This window comes from Canis lupus, chromosome 18, assembly GCF_003254725.2.
Source record: "Canis lupus dingo isolate Sandy chromosome 18, ASM325472v2, whole genome shotgun sequence".
Taxonomy (NCBI): Eukaryota; Metazoa; Chordata; class Mammalia; order Carnivora; family Canidae; genus Canis; species Canis lupus.
Window position 1 is genome coordinate 37,703,271 of NC_064260.1, and position 9,148 is coordinate 37,712,418.

The 9,148-nt window shown below is 40.2% G+C and overlaps 1 pseudogene; it reads left to right on the top strand.

Moving 5' to 3' along the window:
• Nucleotides 1-7,049: 7,049 nt before the first annotated feature.
• Nucleotides 7,050-8,650, top strand: LOC112663162 (protein SET-like; annotated as a pseudogene).
• The last annotated feature ends 498 nt before the right edge of the window (nucleotides 8,651-9,148 follow it).

The window sequence follows — 9,148 nt, forward strand, 5'->3', positions numbered from 1 at the left end:
TTGCACAGCAAAGGATACAGTCAACAAAACTAAAAGACAACCTACAGAATGGGAGAAGATATTTGCAAATGACGTATCAGATAAAGGACTAGTTTCCAAGATCAAAAAGAACTTCTTAAACTCAATACCAAAGAAACCAACAATCCAATCATGAAATGGGCAAAAGACATGAACAGAAATCTCACAGAGAAGACATAGACATGGCCAACACGCACATGGAAAATGCTCTGCATCACTTGCCATCAAGGAAATACAAATCAAAACCACGATGAGATACCACCTCACACCAGTGAGAATGGGGAAAATTAACAAGGCAGGAAACAACAAATGTTGGAGAGGATGCGGAGAAAGGGGAACCCTCCTGCACTGTTGGTGGGAATGTGAACTGGTGCAGCCACTCTGGAAAACTGTGTGGAGGTTCCTCAAAGAGTTAAAAATAGACCTGCCATAGACCCAGCAATTGCACTGTTGGGGATTTACCCCAATGATTCAGATGCAATGAAACGCTGGGACACCTGCACCCCAATGTTTCTAGCAGCAATGTCCACAATAGCCAAACTGTGGAAGAAGCCTCGGTGTCCATCGAAAGATGAATGGATAAAGAAGATGTGGTTTATGTATACAATGGAATATTACTCAGCTATTAGAAACGACAAATACCCACCATTTGCTTCAACGTGGATGGAACTGGAGGGTATTATGCTGAGTGAAGTAAGTCAATCGGAGAAGGACAAACATTATATGTTCTCATTCATTTGGGGAATATAAATAATAGTGAAAGGGAATATAAGGAAAGGGAGAAGAAATGTGTGGGAAATATCAGAAAGGGAGACAGAACATAAAGACTCCTAACTCTGGGAAACGAACTAGAGGTGGTGCGAGGGGAGGAGGGCGGGGGGTGGGGGTGAGTGGGTGACGGGCACTGAGGGGGACACTTGACGGGATGAGCACTGGGTGTTATTCTGTATGTTGGTAAATTGAACATCAATAAAAATTATTTTATTAAAAAAAAAGAAAATGAAAAGATAGTGTGAAAAAGAAATTCATTTGCATGTGTAACAGTTCATGCATTGATAACAAAGGAGCAGCAATATTATCGCCTCATGGTAGCCCAGCCTATACACCAATGAATAAATTGTTATATAATTTTAATAGTGTACAGCATTACACTCATATTCATAATGCAGTACTGGAAACACTGTTACATATTTAAAAAACATTTCTCGGTGATGATAGGCTGATTCACAGTTTTTCCGATTACCAGAGACAGAGTTATACTAACATTAATGTAATTCTTTGAAAGCAAAGCTGTAAGGAAGACTAATACATTATTAATTTCATATTAGATCTCACTCACCTCATGCCTATGTGAGGATAAGCTACCTACTGCAATACAAGTCTTGCACATGATGCTCTACACAACACTTAGACGATGATGAGGATGTAAAAATATCTCACACAGAGGGCACCTGGGTGGCACAGTTGATTAAGTATCCGACTCTTGCTTTCGTCTTGGGTCTTGATCTCAGGATCATGACATTGAGCCCTAAGTCAGACTCTGTGCTCAGTGTGAGAGTCTGCTTAAGATTCTCTCTCTCCTTCTCCTTCTGCCCTCCCCTCTCTAAAAAAAAAAAAATAGAAAAAAAAGAAAAAAATCTTTAAAAAAAGTTTCACACAGTTCTTGCCATACAGTTACTAGATTTTCACATGAAGACATACATATACAACAAGTTAAGTTTATTAACTATGGCATGATGATTATTTACTATTCATCAAGTGGAAGAGGATCATCATAAAGGCCTTCATCTTCATCATCTTCATGTCCAATAGGCTGAGGCAGAGGAGAAAAAGCAGGGGTAAGTATTGCGATCTCGGGGTGGCAGAGGAAGAAGTGAAAGGAGAGGACAAGAGGGGAGGCAAGACAGGCAGGCACACTCAGTGTACCTTTAAAGAAATACACTGTAATTTCTCTCTGATTTTTTCATTTCTCTAAAAATGTCTTTATATGGTACCAACCCTTCTTCCACTGTTTGCTTTAATACCCCTGTCAAAGAAGGGTCTGTGTCATAAAAGAAGTTAGAAATAGTCTTTAATAATCAGAACCCTTCTGCCAGGTTGGCCAGTGTCAATTTGTCTACTGGCATTGCCGCTTCTACGTCTTCTTCCTCATTGTCTGGCACTGTTCAGAAGCATTCATCTCCACCAGGTCATCTCCTGTTCATTCCTCTGGTGGATGTCTATTTGCTCTTGAATTTTTCCAATATCCCTCTTCTGAAACCCTTCACCCCTGTGCATTTTTTTTCCTACACAGTCTTTTCCTGAAGACTGCAATGTTGGGATTTTCACAGGAAATCATGAGCAATATAATTTCTTAATAGCTAAAGACTCAGCATGGTCCATGAAGGTCAATGAGTGTAGGAGAAAAAGTGGGAGGTGTCTATGATCAGGGACAGGGCTGTGGAGGGTCTCACTGGGCAGTAGCACACTGCCTTGAGATACGTGAACCCTCAGCAGTGCCAATGAGAGTCCTGAGGAGCCACCAGAGAAGTCATCTGAGTCTCCCCAGGAGGACGACCCCCGAGGTGCTGAAGGAATAGCATCCACATGAAGGAGAAAAAAAAAAAAGAGGATGTCACTAGTTTGAGGCTTGGGGCCACCACAGTCCAATTCCTTAACCCATCAAAGTGACAGTTTTGTTTTTTATACTCGGTAACCAGCTAAAACCAACACTTCCTCCAGAACTGCCCTGAAGTCAGTAAGAGAAGAGGGGGCTCTGTGACACTGAAGTAGGGAGAGAAGACACCAAGTTGCTCAGAGAAAAAAGACTGCATGATACCAGGAAGTGAAAGTTAGTTAGAGAGATAGACAGACAGACAGACACACTCACCACCATGATCCTCAGGTTTTAGAGGGACTATCTCTTAACCTGCATCTGGGGAAAGGAAGGTTGACCCTGCATTTATTAGTTAGCCGACTTCAGATAAAGTTCTCTGAAAAGAGTGCTAAAAAAATAAGCATTTGAAAAGAATTTATAGGGTACAAGGGAAAAGTCTCCTGTGGTAGAGATCAGGCTGTTAGTTCTTCCTTCAAACCTCAAATCCTGAGGCTATTTGTTCTAAGGTTTCTAGGCAGTGATTCATGGGAGGGGTCCATCGAATCTTCACTCAGTCTGCTGCGAACACCAGAGAATGTTTACTTTCCCTGCTAGGCTAAAGCTGCCATGGAGCGATGAAAACTTAGGACTTCCCTTCCACTCTTTTTATGAATTTTATTTTTATTTTTCCATTTACAAGTAAGTTATAGGTCTGCACTTTTTAATAGTTCTTTTTTAGGATCCTATAAATTATATGCAGATCCATTTCTAAAATTAGTTTACTAAATACATGAAAACATTCCAAAATGTGTTTATAAATTATATCCCATTTTTAAACACTTTAATTCTCTGGCAACAAATAGAACCATCCTAAATTACACACACTTCTCAGAAATTTAATATTCAAACTTATGAATGTGATAAATTCAGTTAATCTGAGGTTATCTTAGATCTTCCAAAACTTAGCCATGAATTTAGTAGTGGGCTAACTTAAAATCATTACTCTAAAGCAGTTACCTAATTACACATTCCTAATTAAACTTTAAAACCCTCACTTTTGGGGTGCCTGGATGGCTCAGTCAGTTAAGCATTTGCCTTTGGCTCAGGTCATGATCCCAGGGTCCTGGGATAGAGCCCCACATTGGGCTCCCTGCTCAGCAGACAGTCTGCTTCTCCCTCTCCCTCTGACTCTCCCTCTGATTGCAGCTTCCCCCTGCTTGTGCTCACTCTCTCTCTCTCCCTGTCAAATAAATAAAATATTTTTTTAAAATCCTCACTTTCTGGGATCCCTGGGTGGCTCAGCAGTTTAGCACCCAGGGCGCGATCCTGGAGTCCCAGGAGTCCCACTTCGGGCTCCCGGCGTGGAGCCTGCTTCTCCCTCTGCCTGTGTCTCTGCTTCTCTCTCTCTCTCTCTCTCTCTATCATGAATAAAATAAATAAAATCTTTTAAAAAATAAATAAAATAAAAATCCTCGCTTTCAAAAAATAAAATAAAAATCCTCACTTTAACAGGTCACATTATCTCACCGTAACAAATACATAAAATATTAAATATGCAGAGTTTCCTTAACTAAAAATATTAGTACCATGCATCTGATATTCCTACACATTTGTATATTTCTAATTCTAACAAGGATGGAAAAGTCTCATTGGGGAAGGTCTCACCATCTTGTGTTATTAGAGCTTCTGACTAACCAGATAGATAGGAAAGAGAAAAGGTTTTTGCTTGTCAACATGATGGGACCCATCTGGGATCCATTCATCTGACGTATGGAGACTACATCATAACTTCAAGAGGGGAAAGCTCACTAAAGCCACATCCCAGGACTGGAGTTACAAACATTATCTATCTAATTCTTTTGTCTATTCATATATTTCTTCAGCTACATCCAGGCTGAATGACTGATTGGGCTTTAAATCATGTGGATGTATAAAAATATTTCTCAATTTAAATGTAGAGCCCCTTGAGGGGCACCTGGGTGGCTCAGCGGTTGAGCATCTGCCTTTGGCTCAGGTCGTGATCCCGGGGTCCTGGGATCGAATCCCCCATCGGGTGTCTCTGCTCTCTGTGTCTCATGAATAAATAAATAAAATCTTTTTAAAAAAGAGAGAGAGATGCAAATATAAAACACATCTGTAGTTAATGAAATGTTCCATTCTTTTATAGTCTTAAGACCATACAACTACTAAGGATATTTAAAATGAATGGAATTTTGTATATTTCACATAGCTTTGTTAGTGTCATGCTACTGCCACCCCCCCCCCCCTTAAGTCAGAAAACACCTTGTAGCTAGGTGGACACCTTTCAGCCAATGAATCAAAATTTCCAATGCCACATGTCTTGATGCAACACACGGAGACAAACACAATCTTGCTTCTGTAGTACATCCTGTATAACCATAATCAATTTTTGAGTAAATATTCAAACCCAAATTGGGGATATTCTGAAAAAACATTGGCCTGTACTTTTCAAAAACGTCAATATCATAAATGAAAACAAAAATCTGAAAAACTGCCTCAGATTAAAGAAGACTCAAGAGATCACAATTAAGTATAAAGTGTGACAACAGACTAAAAGCTTAAAGAAAACCTGCCATGAAGGACATTATTGGGATAATAAGAAAGACTTAAATACGGATTGTATCTTATAAGTATATTGTTAATTATATTGAGTTAATGCCAAGTTTTCTGAGCTTAATCATTGTCTGTGGTTATATAGGAAACTATCACTGTATTTATAAGATGCAGACACTAGTTAGGGGCTAAAGGGTCAAGAAAAGAAAATGGGCCAAATGTTAACAATTGTGGCTCTAGATGAAGAGCACCTGGTGGCTCTAGATGAAGAGCACCTGGGGGTTCAATTTACAACTTGACCTTTATTACATCTGAAATTCTCCAAACATATAATCTTTTTAAAAAGAGCTACTTAGCATTAGAAATTTTCTGATTTTTAATAATGAAATAAATGAACCAACAATATTCATCAACTTCTTTTTAGACCCCTTCATGTTAATTTTCTTTCCGGAACTTTCTGTGTATCATTCTGGGCTCAGATCAAATGCATTTCCGTAGTCTACAGTCATTACTCTCCTTTTTGAGCTCAAATTGTGGCAGCTTGGGCCATTGGTTTCACTTTTAGGTTAGCTTCTGTGTTTACTTGATATGATCTCATTACTTTTTAAATATTTTCTTGCTTTGTAGCATGAAAAACTTTCTATAATAAAAATAAAAAATCTTTTTTTTTTTAAATAAAAAATCTTATCAAAAATCTGCCTTCCCCAGACGTGAAATCGGTCATTTTTCCAAGTCTTTCGGTGTAAAAATGGTTTTAGAGACCAGAATCTCTATGAATCCACAGATTGTCATCTGCAGAATCTGAAGAAACAGCACATATCTCACTGAATTGCTATAAATACTAAATGAGGTAATTTATATAAAGTACCGAGCAGTGTCTGATTTTTTGTAAATATGCAACATCTGCTTCCCCTTCTTTCTGCTCCTCCTCCTACTTCTTCTTTCACTAGAATAAAAGCATTCAGGGAACCCTTGAAGACAAGTGTGTCTATCAAGGAAAGAGAAGTACAGAAATTCTGCAGATGGGTTCAATAAAATGAGAACTGACCATTGGCCTTTGGATGCATGCAAGTGGAAGTTACTGGTAAACTCTGATGATGCCCCCTGAAAAAGTGAGGACCCCCAAAGCCAGACTGGAGGGTTCTAAGAGGAAATGGAGACACCACATACAAACAGGAGCAAAGAAATGAAGTGATAACTGACAAAGGAAATGGAATCAAGAGAAGTTATTTCTCTTAGGAAGGGATAAATCTTGTATGCTAGAGGGAATGACCCAATAAGAGCATGACAAATCAATGACTGTGGGAAAAGCAGGAAATGGCTGAAGTGGGATTCTTAAGAAGGTGAGTGGGGATGGCTTTAGGTGAAAGTAAGTAAGGTTCACTTGTATTAATTGGTAGGGTGGAAGGGGATGTGGCATAGATGGCGGGATGAGAGATACCCATCTGGCGGTAATCCACGGACGTTCTCTTTAAGCAGAAAATGTGTGAACCACCAGACTCTCCTTCCTGAGGGACTGGAATGTCTCTTAGGATATAGCCTAAATGTTACCTGGCCTGGAATCATCCACTTAATCATGATGTAAGAATTCAGCGGAAGCCCTGTTACTACTGTGCCCAGACACCAGAGCTTGCATTGCCAACACCTCTGATTAAGAATATGAAGCATAGGGGTGCCTGGGTGGCTCAGTGGTTGAGCATCTGCCTTTAGCTCAGGGAGTGATCCCGGGGTCCTGGGATCGAGTCCAGCATTGGGCTCCTCGAAGGGAGCCTGCTTTTCCCTCAGCCTATGTCTCTGCCTCTCTGTGTGTCTCTCATGAATAAATAAATAAAACCTTAAAAAAAAAGAATATTAAGCATTGAGTAACCAGAGCTTCTTCCAGATGTGCATTTGCCCTGGTTTCGTGGACTTTCCTCACAGCAGGGTCCCCAGACGTCAGTCTTTGCTCCCACCTCAAATGAAGCAACCGAGACTGCCTCCTGTCCCCAAGCCAGAGGAGACGTCAACCTCTTGGCATCTGCTCAAGGGAGAAAAAGAACTGCAAGAAGCAACTGAACGCACTGATGAAGTACAGAATGAATTAGACTTCATGAATAAGCCAGTGAGGAGATTTTGAAAGTAGAGCAGAAATAAAACAGACTCCACCAACCATGTTTTCAGAGGAGGTCCGAATCAATCGCCAAAACCCCCAAATATTTGGGGGTTTTTGTCAAACCACAACAACTGTCTATACTGCTTGGGAAGGAGGATGAAGAGGTGCTGCATTATTTGCCAAGAGCTGAAGCGATAGAATTTGAACCTATTAAGGCAGTTTATGGAATAGATGTTTATTTTGATGAAAACTCTTACTTTGGAAATAAAGTTCTTACCAAAGAACTTCATCGGAATGAGAGTGGTGACCCACCTTCAAAATCCACTAAAAGTCAAGTGGAAAAGATCTGATGAAACATTCAAGGCAAACGCAGAACAAAGCCCACAGGAAGAGACAGCATGAGCACCAGACACCTTTTTCTCCTGGTTTCCTGACCATTCTGATGCAGGTGCAGATGAACTAGGAGAGGTCATCAAAGATGATAGTTGGCCAAACCCATTACAGTGCTACTTGGTTGCTGATATGGATGATGAAGAAGGAGAAAGAGAAGGAGAGGATGATGATGATAATGAAGGATTGGAAGATGTTGATGAATGAGATAAAGATGAAGAAGATGAAGAAGAAGAAGAAAGAAGACAATGGGGTGGGGGAAGAGGAGGATGAAGAAGAAAATGACTAGTGGAACACCGGTGGATTTGAATCTTCCTTTTTAAATTTTCTCCAGTCCCTGGGAGCAAGTTGCAGCCTTTTTCCCCCCCTCCTCTTCTGCTCATTTACCCTGTTTTTTGAAGTCTCTTTTCTCTCCTTTTACACTATCATTCTCAATTTATTTCTGTTCAATGCTTTGAACAGAATACATTGGGAAAAAAATGTTTTTATCCCTTTCTGTTCCAGGGGGTACATTTTTCCCCCTTTTTTATCTTTACCCTTTCCTGTCACAACAGAAACTTTATGGAATCAACACCCCTGTGCTCTGTGGGAAAAAAAGAAAAACTTTCTGCTCCCTTAGCTCTGCTGGAAGCCGGAGGGTGCTAGGCCCCTGTGTAGTAGTGCATAGAATTCTAGTTTTTTTCCTCCTTTCTCTATATGTTGGGCTTGGTGATTACACTGTGTTTCTATGTGAATATGGACAGTTAGCATTTATCAACATGTATCTGTCTACTTTCTCTCATATAACATTTTTTTAAGCTTTTAAAAATGGGGTTATAGGGATCCCTGGGTGGTGCAGCGGTTTGGCGCCTGCCTTTGGCCCAGGGCGCGATCCTGGAGACCCGGGATCGAATCCCACGTCGGGCTCCCGGTGCATGGAGCCTGCTTCTCCCTCTGCCTATGTCTCTGCCTCTCTCTCTCTCTCTGTGACTATCATAAATAAAAAAAAATGGGGTTATAGAAGTCAGCAAAGCGTGGGTTTAGATGTTTGGGTAGGTTAGGTTGGCATTTCGACAACATGGCTTATCTTTGGGCATGTATAAATGTGATGTTTAATGGACATCCTTGCAGTTAAAGATGACCCTTTAAAAATTAAAATAAAATTCCCTCCTTTTATTTATTTTTTTTTTGAGAGAGAGAGAAAGAGAGAGAGAGAGTAGAGGGAGAAGGAGAGAGATCATGACCTGAGCTTAAACCAAGAGTTGGACAGTTAACCAACTGAGCCACCCGGGTGCCCCTAAAATAAAATTCTCTCCTAATGATGACTTGAGTCCTGCGACTCGATAGGAGAATCAGTAGAACCTGTGGGATCTTATTTGGAATTGACATTCTCTAGTGTAATTTTGTTCCTGTTTATTTTTAAATTCTCTTTTTGTTTCACTGGAAAGATGATGCTCAGCTTTAAATGTTAAAAGTGTACAAATTGCTCTGTTATGATAAAACTAGATGTGTGGGAAAAA